Raw genomic sequence first — 18,422 nt, 5'->3', positions numbered from 1 at the left:
TTCACGTGTTACCGTACAGGCTCTTTCCAGTTTTCATGTCTTTTTGTGTTTTGATATGCGAGTGTGAGATCATGTAACATCACTAGTGATTAGTGTTGAGCATTCCGATACCGCAAGTATCGGGTATCGGCCGATATTTGCGGTATCGGAATTCCGATACCGAGTTCCGATACTTTCAGTATATCGGATACCGGAATCAGAAGTTCCCATAATTCTAAGAGCCCGAATTCAGCCAATGAGGAATGATTAGATGTGTAGGCACATCCTGTTCTACATGGTAGACATGCAACTACTGGCATGGCTGTGATTCGCTGCTGAAATGATGTCATGATGCACTATAAAAGTCGCCGCCGCCATTTTGGGCTCACTCTGTTGTGAATTCAGATAGGGATAGGACACTGTGTTCTGACTGAGGGCCAGTTTAGAGATAGCGATTTGCTTCATTGTGCTTTACCCAGGCTAATTTAGCAACCGCTGTGTGAGAACCTTGCTTTTGCTTTGCAGCGCTATTCACAGCTGTCTGCAAGGTCTCTGTGTGTGTAAGTGCAGCTCCTCTGTAGTCTGTCCGCAGCCACCGCTGGTTGTAGTCAGCTCAGGGTGCGTCACTGCCTCATACTGTTCAATCCATTGTCCTTTTTTGCAATTAGTGCAGCCTGCTGCACATTTTTTCAAATTTATCCTATTAGTGGCTTTCCATCCGTATCCTGCTAGATTGTGGAAAAACACTATATAGGATTACATAGAGGAGCTTGTTTTGTCCTTGCAGCGCCATTTACGGCTGTCTGCACGGTCTGTGTGTGAGTGCAGCTCGCTCTGTAGTTTGTTCTGCCGACACAGCCGGTTGTAGTCAGCTCAGGGTGCGTCACTGCCTCATACCGTTCCATTGTCCGTTTCTCAATTAGTGCAGCCTGCTGCACATTTTTTCAAATTTATCCTATTAGTGGCTTTCCCTCCATATCCTGCTAGATTGTGGAAAAAACACTATATAGGATTACATAGAGGAGCTTGTTTTGGCCTTGCAGCGCCGTTCACGGCTGTCTGCACAGTCTGTGTGTGAGTGCAGCTCGCTCTGTAGTCTGTTCTACCACCACAGGCGATTGTAGTCAGCTCAGGGTGCGTCACTGCCTGATACCGTTCCATTGTCCGTTTCTCAGTTAGTGCAGCCTGCTGCACATTTTTTCAAATTTATCCTATTAGTGGCTTTCCCTCTGTATCTTTCTAGATTGTGGAAAAACACTATATAGGATTACATAGAGGAGCTTATTTTGGCCTTGCAGCGCCGTTCACGGCTGTCTGCACGGTCTGTGTGTGAGTGCAGCTCACTCTGTAGTCTGTTCTGCAAAAAAAAAAAATAAATAAAGTTCACCAAACACACCACTTTACAGTTGTGTATGCCACATTAGCTCATATAAAAGTCTAGTCCACACTTTAGAAAATTAGTGTTTCTTATACCTGTTAGCTGTTCAGGAATAAGCACACTAAGCCCTTAGTACTTTTCTGCCTATCTTTATCAGTCTACCAAGATGAAGAAGGCAGAGAGTTCAGGTACCGTCACACTCAGCGACGCTGCAGCGATATAGACAATGAGCCGATCGCTGTAGCGTCGCTGTTTAGGTCGCTGTAGAGACGTCAAACACGGCAACACCAGAACGATGCAGGAGCGATCCAGTGACGTACTTATCGTTCTCGCTGGTTGTTAGCTCCATGGAAAAACATTGCTGGCATCGTTGCTTTTGCTGTCAAACATGACGAATCACGCCGACCTGACGACCAAATAAAGTTCTGGACTTCTAGCTACGACCAGCGATGTCACAGCGGGATCCTGATCGCTGCTGCGTGTCAAACACAACGAGATCGCTATCCAGGATGCTGCAACGTCACGGATCGTTGTCGTTCTCGTTGTGAAGTTGCTCAGTGTGAAGGTACCTTAAGGCACATGGGCGTGGAGCAGGGAGAGGATGTAGGGATTCTGTGCCTTCTGCGGGCACCAGTGACTCATCATCACCCAGTTTCAGAAGGGAACAGTCAATCATGCGCAGATTTGTAGGAGATCGCCGTACCCCGCTGCTGTGGGAAGAACAAATTGAAGCCGTTGTCGGATGGATGGCAGCTAATGCAGCGACTTCTTTTAGTGCCACATCCTCTCAGGCACAGAGCACTGGAGAGCACCCATCTGTCTCTTCACCACCTGCCAAATTGCCCAGGAAATGGATGAAGAGGCAGTATGCAGTGATGCCCAACAGCTGTGTCTCTCTGATTCTGAAGAGGCAGGTGGGCCAGTGCCTCCGGTCAGCACACCTCAGTACGCATCTGATGATGAGACTCAGGTGCCAATTTCTGGTGTGTACTGTGCTGTCGAGACTACCCAGGAGAAGCAGTTGGTGGAAGAGGGTAATGTAGATGATGAGGTCTTTGACCCATCCTGACGTGAGGTACGGTAAGGTGGTGGGAGCAGCTCTGAGGAAGAGATTCCCCGAACGGCCCGAAGAGGGAGAGGGAGGAGGAAGACTGCGGTGCCTGTAGCCTCCACTTCGGCACCCATTCAGAGCATGGCTCTTCCAAAGGCAAAAACCGGCGCTCCCAAGACTTGCAGTGCCTGGTACTTTTTTGACACAGTTGCAGATGACATTTGCTTAGTCAAATGCAAGGTGTGTCATCAAAAAGTCAAAAGAGGGAAAAGTGTTAGCAACCTCAATACCACAAATATGTGGAAACATGTGCGGACCAAGCACGCGGTGGAGTTACAAAAACACACTGAAGACCTAGGCCAACCTACAGCGGCACCTACCACCTCTTCAGCTTGTGTTGTTGCCTCTTCCTCCAGCTCACACACAGCTGGTTCGGCTTCCTCACAGGATCGCAATGGAAGAACCTCTGGCACTGTTGTCCAGAGACCCAGTGTAATTCCACCTACATCACCACGTTCCCAGTCATCCTCACACTCCTAGCCCAGTCTACAGCCATTGGTAGCACAGGCATGGGAGAAAAGGCGGCCATTCTAGGCACACCACCCCCGAGCACAGGCTCTGAATGCTGGCATTGCAAAACTACTGTCCCTTAAAAAACTGTCATTCAGGCTGGTGGAGACTGACACCTTCCGTAACTTGATGGCATTGGCAGTCCCACAATACAATGTGCCCAGCCGCTTTTATTTGAGCAGGCAAGCCGTCCCTGCCCTGCAAAAGCATGTGGAGGGACACATAAAACACACGCTACTGAACGCCGTCAGTAGCAAGGTCCACCTCACCACCGATGCATGGACTGGTCACCAAGGACAGGGGCGATACCTTTCCCTCACTGCCCATTGGGTTAATGTTGTGGAACCGGGTACAGATCGTGCGAGTAACGCAGGACGTGTTCTGCCAACTTCAAGGATTGCAGGAATCCAGTCTGTACATAATGCCTCCTCCTCATACTCCAGTTCCTCAGAATCATCGCTGCAGGAGCCGTCACGGTCTACCTCCACCTTGACCCGTGAACGCTTACCTGTTACGACTGATATAAACACAGCCGTGGCCAAACGTCAACAGGCCGTACTGAAATTAATTTATTTGGGGAATCGAAGCCACACAGCGCAGGAGCTCTGGAATGCCATCAAGCAGGAGAGCGACGTGTGGTTTGTAATAGCGAATTTCCAGCCAGGCATGGTAGTGTGTGACAATGGCCGAAATCTGGTGGCAGCTCTGGCCCTAGGCAACCTCACTCACATCCCATGTCTGGCACATGTGCTCAACTTGGTCGCGCAGAGTTTTTTTGAGGGACTATCCGGATCTTGATGCACTGCTGCACAAGGTCCGCCTAGAGTGTGCTCACTTGCGGCGTTCCAGCATGGCAAGATCGCACATTGCAGCTCTGTAGCGCCAATTCCGCCTTCCGGAACATCGCATCATATGTGACCTACCCACCAGGTGGAATTCCACATTACATATGTTGGAGCGGTTGTGTGAGCAGCAGCAAGCAGTAATGGAGTACCAGCTGCATCAGGCGCAAAGAAGTCGCACTGCACGCCGTTCAGACTTCACAACCACTGAGTGGGCCACTATGAAGGACGTCTGCCAGGTTTTGCGTGCCTTCGATGATTCCACGCGGATGGCGAGTGCAGATGATGCACTAGTCAGCATGACTGTCCCCCTTATCTGCCTGCTTGAAAGAACACTGCAAGTGCTAAGGGATGATGTTGTGGAAGAGGTGGAGGATGAGGAGTCACCAAGTCCATCTGCTTCTGAACAGTCAGCGCAACGTAGTTCCTCACAAAGGCCTAGGCAGGGGACACTTTGTGAGGAGGATGAGGAGGAGTCAATGGAGGAGGAAGACATCGTTCCAGAGGAGGGAATTACACAATTCTCAAGTAGTCAGTGTGTAGAGCGAGGGTGGAGTGATGCAGAGATCACGTCTCAAGCAGGGGACAGCGTTTCTTGGCCAGTTGGCAGTCTGCAGCACATGGTTGATTTCATGCTGCAGTGCCTGAGAAACGACCGCCGCATTGCACACATTCTCAACATGGCTGATTATTGGGTGTACACCCTCCTAGATCCGCGCTACCGGGACAACTTACAAACCCTCAGAACACCATTGAATCGGGAGCGTAAAATGCAGGAGTACCAAGACACACTGGTGCATTCCATCATCTTCTCCTGTCTAACTGAAAGCAGTGCTGCTAGTGCTTTACAAAGCAGCTCAGTGCGTCGAGGCAGTGGCGGAAGGTCAGCACAAACAGGGAGCAGAAGCAGTGCCTCAGCACAAGGCAAGACCAGTATGGCCCAACTGTGGTAAACTTTTGTGTGCCTGCCACAAATGTCTACACCATCACAGACGGCTCCAGTCAGCAGGAGGCAACGTTTCCGTCAGATTACATGGCTTGGGTCTCTAAGCTGGATACATGGCCAGAGCTTAGCCAGTATGCATTGGAGGTGCTGGCTTTCCCTGCTGCTAGTGTATTATCGGAACACGTCTTTAGTGCCGCAGGTGGTGTACTAACAGACCGTTGCATGCGACTATCCTCCAATAACGTTGACCGGCTTACTTTTCTGAAAATGAACAAGGCCTGGATCTCACAGGAATTTGCAACTCCTCTTCCAGATTAAAAAAATGGGTTGGCTACAGTATCCAGGTCTCCTGTTGCGTTTATGTTTCTACCACCTGAACTGTAATCCCTGGGCTCCAACACCGCCAGTTGCTGCTCAGAAGTGCCATCTGCACAGTCAAAACACATGACCCAGTGTTATTAGGTTTCAGTAACGTCAGCTGATCCCTAGCTGTGTATCTGGCAATGTGTCCTGCTACCTCCACGCTGACACTACATCTGAAAGTTAAGGCAACCTGTCCCCACCCAGGAGTTTGTTACTGAAAGAGCCACCTTGTGCAGCAGTAATGCTGCACAAGGAGAAGGTGGCTCTTTTAGTTATGCTCCTTGCACACGCTGAACGTAACACTTATAAAATGTGTCCCCTCACACCATGAAAATGGCCCAGAGGTGGAACTTTCCTTCCTAATGAGACGCAACGCAGCTGTCATTCCTAACCCCTTGGCGCCAGGCGCAGCCTCCTCAGCATTGTTTTAATCTGTCTTCTGATTTAATCACACTGCAGGCCTGGGATTCATGGGCATGCGCAGTGCATATCTTCACCTCAGGCTCTCATTCATCTCCCTCCGCCTTCTTCAGACTGTGCACCATCAGCTGATCCCTAATAGCATGCCACGGCCGTGACGCCGCGTAGTCTGAAGAAGCCAGAAGGAGGTGAGTGAGAGGCGAAGATATGCACTGCGCATGCCCATGAATCCTAGGCCCGCAGTATGATTAAATCAGAAGACACTGTGAAGCGGGATCTCGGGCTGCACGGCCGCACAGGCACAGTCCGCCTGACACCAAATGTTGTCAGAAGACGGGCAGCGCTAACTGCGCATGGCCAAGGTTTAACATAACAGCGCAGGCTCCGGGACAGATTCAAACAACGCTGAGGAAGCGGCGCCCTGCGCCAAGGGGGTAGGTATGACGGCTGTGCTGCGTGTCATTATGAAGGAAAGTCCCACCTCCGGGACGGTTTCACGGTATCAGGGGACACATTTTAGAAGTGTTTAGTTCTGCATTACTGCTACACAAGGTGGCTCTTTAACCCCTCCATGACCCAGCCTATTTTGACCTTAAAGACCTTGCCGTTTTTTGAAATTCTGACCAGTGTCCCTTTATGAGGTAATAACTCAGGAACGCTTCAATGGATCCTAGCGGTTCTGAGATTGTTTTTTCGTGACATATTGGGCTTCATGTTAGTGGTAAATTTAGGTCAATAAATTCTGTGTTTATTTGTGATAAAAACGGAAATTTGGCGAAAATTTTGAAAATTTCGCAATTTTCACATTTTGAATTTTTATTCTGTTAAACCAGAGAGTTATGTGACACAAAATAGTTAATAAATAACATTTCCCACACGTCTACTTTACATCAGCACAATTTTGGAAACAAAATTTTTTTTTGCTAGGAAGTTATAAGGGTTAAAATTTGACCAGCGATTTCTCATTTTTACAACGAAATTTACAAAACCATTTTTTTAGGGACCACCTCACATTTGAAGTCAGTTTGAGAGGTCTATATGGCTGAAAATACCCAAAAGTGACACCATTCTAAAAACTGCACCCCTCAAGGTGCACAAAACCACATTCAAGAAGTTTATTAACCCTTCAGGTGCTTCACAGCAGCAGAAGCAACATGGAAGGAAAAAATGAACATTTAACTTTTTAGTCACAAAAATGATTTTTCAGCAACAATTTTTTTATTTTCCCAATGGTAAAAGGAGAAACTGAACAAAGAAAGTTGTTGTCCAATTTGTCCTGAGTACGCTGATACCTCATATGTGGGGGTAAACCACTGTTTGGGCGCACGGCAGGGCTTGGAAGGGAAGGAGCGCCATTTGACTTTTTGAATGAAAAATTGGCTGCACTCTTTAGCGGACACCATGTCACGTTTGGAGAGCCCCCGTGTGCCTAAAAATTGGAGCTCCCCCACAAGTGACCCCATTTTGGAAACTAGACGCCCCAAGGAACTTATCTAGATGCATAGAGAGCCCTTTAAACCCCCAGGTGCTTCACAAATTGATCCGTAACAATGAAAAAGTACTTTTTTTTCACAAAAAAATTCTTTTAGCCTCAATTTTTTCATTTTCACATGGACAACAGGATAAAATGGATCCTAAAATTTGTTGGGCAATTTCTCCTGAGTACACCGATACCTCACATGTGGGGGTAAACCACTGTTTGGGCACATGGTAAGGCTCGGAAGGGAAGGAGCGCCATTTGACTTTTTGAATGAAAAATTATCTCCATCGTTAGCGGACACCATGTTGCGTTTGGAGAGACCCTGTGTGCCCAAACATTGGAGCTCCCCCACAAGTGACCCCATTTTGGAAACTGGACCCCCCAAGGAACTTATCTAGATGCCTAGTGAGCACTTTAAACCCTCAGGTGCTTCACAAATTGATCCGTAAAAATGAAAAAGTACTTTTTTTTCACAAAAAATTAATTTTCGCCTCAATTTTTTCATTTTCACATGGGCAATAGGATAAAATCGATCCTAAAATTTGTTGAGCAATTTCTCCCGAGTACGCCGATACCTCATATGTGGGGGTAAACCACTGTTTGGGCACACGGCAGGGCTCGGAAGGGAAGGCGCGCCTTTTGACTTTTTGAATGGAAAATTAGCTCCAATTGTTAGCGGACACCATGTCGCGTTTGGAGAGCCCCTGTGTGCCTATGCATTGGAGCTCCCCCACAAGTGACCCCATTTTGGAAACTAGACCCCCCAAGGAACTTATCTAGATGCATGCTGAGCACTTTAAACCCCCAGGTGCTTCACAGAAGTTTATAATGCAGAGCCATGAAAATAAAAAATAATTTTTCTTTTCTCAAAAATGATTTTTTAGCCTGGAATTTCCTATTTTGCCAATGGTAATAGGAGAAATTGGACCACAAATGTTGTTGTCCAGTTTGTCCTCAGTACGCAGATACCCCATATGTGGGGGTAAACCACTGTTTGGGCGCACGGCAGGGCTCAGAAGGGAAGGCACGCCATTTGGCTTTTTAAATGGAAAATTAGCTCCAATCATTAGCGGACACCATGTCGCGTTTGGAGAGCCCCTGTGTGCCTAAACATTGGAGATCCCCCACAAATGACCCCATTTTGGAAACTAGACCCCCAAAGGAACTAATCTAGATGTGTGGTGAGCACTTTGAACCCTCAAGTGCTTCACAGAAGTTTATAACGCAGAGCCATGAAAATAAAAAAAAAAATTTATTTTCTCAAAAATGATTTTTTAGCCCGCAATTTTTTATTTTCCCAAGGGTAACAGGAGAAATTTGACCCCAAAAGTTGTTGTCCAGTTTCTCCTGAGTACGCTGATACCCCATATGTGGGGGTAATCCACTGTTTAGGCACATGCTGGGGCTCGGAAGTGAAGTAGTGACGTTTTGAAATGCAGACTTTGATGGAATGCTCTGCGGGCGTCACATTGCGTTTGCAGAGCCCCTGATGTGGCTAAACAGTAGAAACCCCCCACAAGTGACCCCATTTTGGAAACTAGACCCCGAAAGGAACTTATCTAGATGTGAGGTGAGCACTTTGAACCCCCAAGTGCTTCACAGAAGTTCATAACACAGAGCAGTGAAAATAATAAATACGTTTTCTTTCCTCAAAAATAATTTTGTAGCCCAGAATTTTTTAATTTTCCCAAGGGTAACAGGAGAAATTTGACCCCAATATTTGTTGTCCAGTTTCTCCTGAGTACGGTGATACCCCATATGTGGGGGTAAACTACTATTTGGGTACTTGCCGGGGCTCGGAAGTGAAGTAGTGACGTTTTGAAATACAGACTTTGATGGAATGCTCTACGGGCGTCACGTTGCGTTTGCAGAGCCCCTGATGTGACTAAACAGTAGAAACCCCCCACAAGTGACCCCATTTCGGAAACTAGACCCCGAAATGAAATTATCTAGATATGTGGTGAGCACTTTCAACCCCCAAGTGCTTCACAGAAGTTTATAACGCAGAGCCGTGAAAATAATAAATACATTTTCTTTCCTCAAAAATAATTTTTTAGCCCAGAATTTTTTATTTTCCCAAGGGTTACAGGAGAAATAGGACCATAAAAGTTGTTGTCCAGTTTCTCCTGAGTACGCTGATACCCCATGTGTGGGGGTAAACCACTGTTTGGGCATATGCCGGGGCTCAGAAGGGAAGTAGTGACTTTTGAACTGCAGACTTTGATGGAATGGTCTGCGGGCGTCACGTTGCGTTTGCAGAGCCCCTGGTGTGCCTAAACAGTAGAAACCCCCACAAGTGACCCCATTTTGGAAACTAGACCCCCAAAGGAATTTATCTAGATATGTGGTGAGCACTTTCAACCCCCAAGTGCTTTACAGAAGTTTATAACGCAGAGCCGTGAAAATAATAAATACGTTTTCTTTTCTCAAAAATAATTTTTTAGCCCAGAATTTTTTATTTTCCCAAGGGTTTCAGGAGAAATTGGACCCCAATATTTGTTGTCCAGTTTCTCCTGAGTACGCTGATGCCCCATGTGTGGGGGTAAACCACTGTTTGGGCACACGTCGGGGCTCAGAAGGGAAGTAGTGACTTTTGAAATGCAGACTTTGATGGAATGGTCTGCGGACGTCTTGTTGCGTTTGCAGAGCCCCTGGTGTGCCTAAACAGTGGAAACCCCCCACAAGGGACCCCATTTTGGAAACTAGACCCCCCATGGAACTTTTTTTTAGATATGTGGTGAGCACTTTGAACCCCCAAGTGCTTCACAGACGTTTACAACGCAGAGCCATGAAAATAAAAAATCATTTTTCTTTCCTCAAAAATGATGTTTTAGCAAGCAATTTTTTATTTTCTTAAGGGTAACAGGAGAAATTGGACCCCAGTAATTGTTGCGCAGTTTGTCCTGAGTATGCTGGTACCCCATATGTGGGGGTAAACCACTGTTTGGGCACACGTCGGGGCTCGGAAGTGAGGGAGCACCATTTGACTTTTTGAATACAAGATTGGCTGGAATCAATGGTGGGGCCATGTTGCGTTTGGAGACCCCCTGATGTGCCTAAACAGTGGAAACCCCTCAATTCTAACCCCAACACACCCCAACACACCCCTAACCCTAATCCCAACTGTAGCCGTAACCCTAATCACAACCCTAACCCCAACACACCCCTAACCACAACCCTAACCCCAACACACCCCTAACCCTAACCACAACCCTAATTCCAACCCAACCCTATGGCTATGTGCCCACGTTGCGGATTCGTGTGAGATTTTTCAGCACCATTTTTTAAAAATCCGCGGGTAAAAGGCACTGCGTTTTACCTGCGGATTTACTGCGGATTGCCAGTGTTTTTTGTGCGGATTTCACCTGCGGATTCCTATTGAGGAACAGGTGTAAAACGCTGCGGAATCCGCACAAAGAATTGACATGCTGCGGAAAATACAACGCAGCGTTTCCGCGTGGTATTTTCCGCACCATGGGCACAGCGGATTTGGTTTTCCATATGTTTACATGGTACTGTAAACTTGATGGAACACTGCTACGAATCCGCAGCCAAATCCGCACCGTGTGCACATAGCCTAATTCTAAAGGTATGTGCACACGCTGCGGAAAACGCTGCGGATCCGCAGCAGTTTCCCATGAGTTTACGGTTCAATGTGAACCTATGGGAAACAAAAATCGCTGTACACATGCTGCGGAAAAACTGCACGGAAACGCAGCGGTTTACATTCCGCAGCATGTCACTTCTTTCTGCGGATTCCGCAGCGGTTTTACAACTGCTCCAATAGAAAATCGCAGTTGTAAAACCGCAGTGAAATGCACAGAAAAACCGCGGTAAATCCACGATAAATCCACAGCGGTTTAGCACTGCAGATTTATCAAATCCGCTGCGGAAAAATCCGCAGAGGACCAGAATACGTGTGCACATCCCGAACCCTAACCCTACCCCTACCCCTAACCCTACCCCTAAGCCTACCCCTACCCCTACCCCTAACCCTACCCCTAACCCTAACCCTACCCCTAACCCTAACCCTACCCCTAACCCTAACCCTACCCCTAACCCTACCCCTAACCCTAACCCTAGTTCTTACCCCAACCTTGGTGGAAAAAAAAAAATTCTTTATTTTTTTTATTGTCCCTACCTATGGGGGTGACAAAGGGGGGGGGGTCATTTACTATTTTTTTTATTTTGATCACTGAGATAGGTTATATCTCAGTGATCAAAATTCACTCTGGAACGAATCTGCCGGCCGGCAGATTCGGCGGGCGCACTGCACATGCGCCCGCCATTTTGGAAGATGGCGGCGCCCAGGGAAGAAGACGGACGGACCCCGGGTGGCTAGGTAAGTATAAGGGGGGAAGATCAGGGCACGGGGGGGCGTCGGAGCACGGGGGGGGGATCGGAGCCTGGGGGGTGGATCGGAACACGGGGGGGTGGATTGGAGCACGGGGTGGGGGATCGCTGTGCGGGGGGGTGGATCGGAGTGCGGGGGGGATCGCTGTGCAGGGGGGTGTGATTGGAGCACGGGGGGTGTGATTGGAGCATGGGGGGAGCGGAAAGGAGGACGGGGGAGCGGAGCACAGGACGGAGGGGAGCGGACCACCGATCGGAGGGCTGGGGGGGCAATCGGTGGGGTGGGGTGGGGGCACATAAGTGTTTCCAGCCATGGCCGATGATATTGCAGCATCGGCCATGGCTGGATTGTAATATTTCACCAGTTTTTTAGGTGAAATATTACAAATCGCTCTGATTGGCAGTTTCACTTTCAACAGCCAATCAGAGCGATCGTAGCCACGAGGGGGTGAAGCCACCCCCCCTGGGCTAAACTACCACTCCCCCTGTCCCTGCAGATCGGGTGAAATGGGAGTTAACCCTTTCACCCGATCTGCAGGGACGCGATCTTTCTGTGACACAGCATATGCGTCAGAGGTCGGATTGGCACCGACTTTCATGACGCATACGCTGTGTCACAGGTCGGGAAGGGGTTAAGTTACAAACGCCTGGGGGGTTAATGGTTCCCTTTCAACTTTCTACAATTAGGCCTCGGCCTACACTCTGCTTCTCCTGCTTTCCCTGGACTTCAACACCACCAGTTGTTGCCCGGAAGTGCTGTCTGCACAGTCAACAGTTGCTCCTCTGTTATTGGGGTTCAGTAACGCCAGCTGTTCCCCTGCTGTGTGTGCGGCAAAAACTAAAGTCTGCTCCTCCTGATTTCCCTGGGCTTCAACACCACCAGTTGTTGCCCGGATGTGCTGTCTGCACAGGGAAAAACACCCGCTCCTGTGTTAGTGGGGTTCAGTAACGTCAGCTGTTCCCCTGCTGTGTAGCCGGCAATGTGTCCTGCGACCAGCACGCTGACACAACAACAGATAATAAAGGGAACCTGCCCCCCCAAGGCGTTTTTAACTAAAAGAGCCACCTTGTGTGCATTCATTATGCTCCTTGCACATGCTGAAGTTAACACTTATAAAATGTGTCCCCTCATACCCTGAAACCGTCCCGAAGGCTGGACTTTCCTTCTTAATGAGAGGCAGCACAGCTGTCATTCACACCCCCTTGGCGCCGTGCACCGCCTCCTCAGCATTGTTTGAATCTGTCCCGGAGCCTGCGCTGTTATGTTGTCCCTCGGCCCTGCGCAGTTAGCGCTGCCCGTCTGAAGAAGGCGAAAAGAAATGAGTGAGAAGCGAAGATATGCACTGCGGATGCCCATGAATCCCAGGCCCGCAGTGTGAATAAATCAGAAGACACGGTGGGTCGGGATCTCTGGCAGGGCAGTCGCACTGGCTCAGCCAGCCTGACAACAAATGATGTCTGAAGATGGGCAGCGCTAACTGCGCATGGCCAAGGGATAACATAACAGCGCAGGCTCCAGGACAGATTCTAACAATGCTGAGGAGACGGCGCACGGCACCAAGGGGGTGTGAATGACAGCTGTGCTGCATCTCATTAAGAAGGAAAGTCCCACCTCCGGGATGGTTTCAGGGTATGAGGGAACACATTTTATAAGTGTTAACTTCAGCGTGTACAAGTAGCATAATGAAAAGAGGCACCTTTTCCTTATGCAGCATTAGTGCCACACAAGGAGGCTCTTTTAGTTGCAAACACCTTTGGGGGTTAAAGGTTCCCTTTAAACTGGCTCCAATTAGGCCTCAGCCTATACTCTGCTTCTCCTGGATTCCCTGGGCTCCAACATCGCCAGTTACTGCTCAGAAGTGTCTTTGTCACGGGTAGTCCCTCCTGCCCATCCTGGTTCCAGTACCGTCAGCTGATCCTCGGTAGTTCCATTGGCTCTTGTACCTTCGCCTAGCCATCCGGGCTCAAGTACCATCAGCTGGTTCTTGGCAGGGTCTTTTGCTCTTGTACCTTCTGCTCCCCATCCTGGTTCCAGTACCGTCAGCTGGTTCCGGGCAGAGCCTTTGGCTTAGATGCCTCCTTTTGGGTATCCGAGTTCCAGCAATGTCAGGTGGTCCTTGGTAGTGCTTTCTTACACGGGTACCTCCTGCTTAGTAACCGGGTTCCAGTAACTTCAGCTGGCCTCGGTAATTCCATTGGCTCTTGTACCTTCGGCTAGCCATCTGGGTTCCAGTACCGTCAGCTGGTTCTTGGCAGTGTCTTTTGCTCTTATACCTTCTGCTCCCCATCCTGGCTCCAGTACCGTCAGCTGGTTCCGGGCAGAACCTTTGGCTTCGGTGCCTCCTTCTGGGTATCCGAGTTCCCCCAAACGTCAGGTGGTGCTTGGTAGTGCTTTCTGGCACGGGTACCTCCTGCTTAGTAACCGGGTTCCAGTAACGTCAGCTGGTCCTCGGTAGTTCCATTGGCTCTTGTACCTTCGGCTAGCCATCCGGGTTCCAGTACCATCTGCTGGTTCTCGGCAGTGTGTTTTGCTCTTGTACCTTCTGCTACATTTCCAATTTCAAGACCCTAAAGATGATGACCCTGAAGACCGAGAAGCAGAAGAACAAGAAGCTGCAGAACAAAAAGCAGAAGAACATTAAGCATAAGACTAAAAATCAGAGCAAAAGATATTATCTAAATTATAAGCAGAAGAAGTCTAAGCAGTGTATGGGGGTGAGTCCGTTCCTCCTCATGGTGCCACTAGAAAAAACCTGCTGCTGCAGGCCAAACTGAACGCGAACAAATCCTGTTATAAATTTTTTGTGACAGGTAGAACAGAAGGTGTAATCTTCAAACTTTTATAGATAACAACTGCAGGAAGGCCTGGCTGTCACAAATAAGAATATGATGATGAAGAAGAAGAAGAAGATGAAGACGTTGATTATGAAGAAGAATAATAGTTTAATAAAAAGAACATGAAGAGTGTAAAAAAAAAAATAATACGAAGAAGGTGAAGAAGAAGAAGATGAATAAGGTGAAGGAAAAGTTGATGGAAAAGATGATGCAGCTGAGGATGATGAAGAAGAAAGTGTGGGAGAAGTTAAAAAGAAGGTGAACAGCATGGAAGTAGTGAAACATAACTATCTGACTAAATATAAAAAATCCCGACGTGTGCCCAAACAGTGGTTTACCCCCACTTATGGGGTACCAGCATACTCAGAACAAACTGGACAACAACTTTTGGGGCCAATTTCTCTGGTCACCCTTGTGAGAATAAAAAAATGAGGGCTAAAAAATCATTATTGAGGAAAGAAAAATGATTTTTTATTTTCACGGCTCTGCGTTATAAACTTCTGTGAAGCACTTGGGGGTTCAAAGTGCTCACCACACATCTAGATAAGTTCCTTGGGGGTTTAGTTTCCAAAATGGAGTCACTTGTGGGGGGTTTCTACTGTTTAGGCACATCAGGGGCTCTGCAAACTCAACGTGACGCCCGCAGACAATTCCATCAAAGTCTGCATTTCAAAACGTTATAACTTCCCTTCCGAGCCCCGACGTGTGCCCAAATAGTAGTTTACCCCCACATATGGGGCATCTGCATACTCAGGACAAACTGGACAACATCTTTTGGGATCCAATTTCTTCAATTACCCTTGTGAAAATAAAAAATTGCGGGCTAAAAAATCATTTTTGAGGAAAGAAAAATGATTTTTTATTTTCACGGCACAGCGTTATAAACTTCTGTGAAGCACTTGGGGGTTCAAAGTGCTCACCACACATCTAGATAAGTTCCTTGGGGGTCTAGTTTCCAAAATGGGGTCACTTGTGGGGGGTTTCTACTGTTTAGGCACATCAGGGGCTCTGCAAATGCAACGTGGCGCCCGCAGACCATTCCATCAAAGTCTGCATTTCAAAACATCACTACTTCCCTTCTGAGCTCCGACGTGTGCCCAAATAGTGGTTTACCCCCACATATGGGGTATCAGCGTACTCAGGACATTCTGGACAGCAACTTTTGGGGTCCAATTTCTCCTGTTACCCTTGTGAAAATAAAAAATTGCGGGCTAAAAAATCATTTTTGAGGAAAGAAAAATGGTTTTTTTTATTTTCACAGCTTTGCGTTATAAACTTCTGTGAAGCCCTTGGGGTTCAAAGTGCTCACCACACATCTACATAAGTTCCTTGGGGGTCTAGTTTCCAAAATGCAGTCACTTGTGGGGGTGCTCCAATGTTTAGGCACACAGGGGCTCTCCAAACGCGACATGGTGTCCGCTAACGATTGGAGCTAATTTTCCATTAAAAAAGTCAAATGGCGCTCCTTCCCTTCCGAGCCCTGCCATGCGCCCAAACAGTGGTTTACCTCCACATATTAGGTATCGGTGTACTCAGGAGACATTGCCCATCAAATTTTAGGATCCATTGTATCCTATTGCCCATGTGAAAATGAAAATATTGAGGCTAAAAGAACATTTTTGTGAAAAAAGTACTTTTTCATTTTTATGGATCAATTTGTGAAGCACCAGAGGGTTTAAAGTGCTCACTATGCATCTAAATAAGTTCCTTGGGGGGTCTAGTTTCCAAAAATGGGGTAACTTGTGGATTAGCTCCAATGTTTAGGCACACAAGGGCTCTCCAAACGTGACATTGTTTCCGCTAAAGATTGGAGCCAACTTTTCATGCAAAAAGTCAAATGGCGCTCCTTCCCTTCCAAGCCCCGTCGTGCGCCCAAACAGTGGTTCACCCCCCACATATGGAGTATCGTCGTACTCAGGACAAATTGGACAACAACTTTCGGGGTCCAGTTTCTCCTTTTACCCTTGGTAAAATAAAAAAAAATGTTGCTAAAAGATCATTTTTGTGACTAAAAAGTTAAATGTTCATTTTTTTCTTCCATGTTGCTTTTGCTGCTGTGAAACATCTGAAGGGTTAATAAACTTCTTGAATGTGGTTTTGAGCACCTTGAGGGGTGCAGTTTTTAGAATGGTCTCACTTTTGGGTATTTTCAGCCATATAGACCCCTCAAACTGACTTCAAATGTGAGGTGGTCCCTTAAAAAAAAGGTTTTGTAAATTTTGTTGTAAAAATGAGAAATCGCTGGTTAAATTTTAACCCTTAAAACTTCCTGCAAAAAAAAAATTTTGTTTCCAAAATTGTGCTGATGTAAAGTAGACATGTGGGAAATGTTATTTTAACTATTATATGTCACATAACTCTCTGGTTTAACAGAATAAAAATTCAAAATTTAAAAATTGCGAAATTTTCAATATTTTTGCCAAATTTGTTTTTTTTTCCACAAATAAACGCAAAAATTATCGACCTACATTTACCAATATCATGAAGCCCAATATGTCACGAAATAACATTCTCAGAATCGCTACAATCCGTTTAAGCGTTCCAGAGTTATTACCTCATAAAGGGTACCTGGTCAGAATTGCAAAAAATGGCCAGGTCATTAAGGTCAAAATAGGCTGGGTCATCAAGGGGTTAACAGTGTGTCTGTGTCAGTTTATTTTCACTGATTGCACAGCACAGAAAAGAAAACCATAAACATAAAATCCCTAGCCTTGTCCAATGTTAGCTAAACAATATAAACCCTGGATACTCAGACACGGCTTTGCTAGTCCCAGTCCAGTCACAAAATGCAGCTAATTTCTATAGCAACCAGCAAGACTTGCAGTTTGAAGTACTGGACTATGCAGTCTGCTCTCAGAGAGATGTGTCTTTTCTCCCTCCCCAGACTGAGAGACAAGGATGAACACCTAGCATGGTTATAGGCTGGTATCACACTTGTGTTTCAAAACGCATGCGTTTAAAAAAAAACGCATGGTGAAAAAACACATGTAAACACGTGCAATTGCTGCGTTTTTTTGACGCATGCGTTTTTGCATGTGGTGAAAAAAACGCGGCGTTTTGACGCGTTTACATACGTTTTTCATGCGTTTGCGTTTTTTAAACGCATGCTGAGAAATGTGTGACAGCTGCCAATCATCAAAATAAAGTAAAAAACCCACTATAAACAGAAATAGTTAGGGTTAGGGTTAGGGGTAGGGTTAGGGGTAGGGATCATAACCCTAACCCTAAAGGGATCCTAACTCTAACCCTAACCCTACCCCTAACCTTAAGCCTAAAGGGATCCTAACCCTAACCCTAAAGGGTTAGGGTTAGGGTTAGGGGTAGGGTTAGGGTTAGGATCCCTTTAGGGTTAGGGTTAGGGTTAGGATCCCTTTAGGGTTAGGGGTAGGGTTAGGGTTAGGGATAGGGTTAGGGATAGGGTTAGGATCCCTTTAGGGTTAGGATCCCTTTAGGGTTAGGGTTAGGATCTCTTTATCACCTTTATGGTGGGGGGTGGCATATCAGTGTGTTTTCTGTTTTTTTTTAATAAAAACGCATGCGTTTTTAACGCAAACAAACGCATGTGCTTAAAAACGCATGCGTTTACATAGACATCAATAGGTTTTTTTGCCGCGAAAAAACGCATGCGTTTTATTGGGGCAAAAAAACGTCGCAAAAATTACTACATGTAAAACATTACATTATAACTGTCATGGCCGAAAGGGTTAGTATCCTTGAAATTATTCATTTCAGATTAAACGCCAAAAATGGCCTGGACAAAATTGTTGGCCCCCTCAACTTAATATTTTGTTTCACACCCTCTGGAATTAATAACTTCAATCAATCAGACTCATTGCTAGCTGTTATGACCTGGTGTTTAGGAGCACCCGGAACGACCTGATAGTTAAACTCACACAGGACAAGCTCTGGGATGTGGGAGCTCTGCTGACCGCAACCAGACCAGCGGTGGACTCCGCGTCTGTCAGTGGCACATCTTCTCTCACTTGTCTAAGCTTATCCTCTGGCCCAGCGTTCTCATAAGACGCCGCAAGCATATGTGCCCCGAGACTCTATGGTCTCTGAGCCCCTACTCCATTATAGTACGTTTACTGACGAAGGTCCGTATGAGGGACCGAAACGTTTTTTGGGTACTACAATAAAATTTGCACATAAGCATCAAGTTGAATGCTAGGTTTTTTGCTATTTATACTAAGGTGTGGGAGCCT

This window comes from Ranitomeya imitator, chromosome 3 (assembly GCF_032444005.1).
Source record: "Ranitomeya imitator isolate aRanImi1 chromosome 3, aRanImi1.pri, whole genome shotgun sequence".
Lineage (NCBI taxonomy): Eukaryota > Metazoa > Chordata > Amphibia > Anura > Dendrobatidae > Ranitomeya > Ranitomeya imitator.
Note: the sequence above shows the minus strand (reverse complement) of the source record.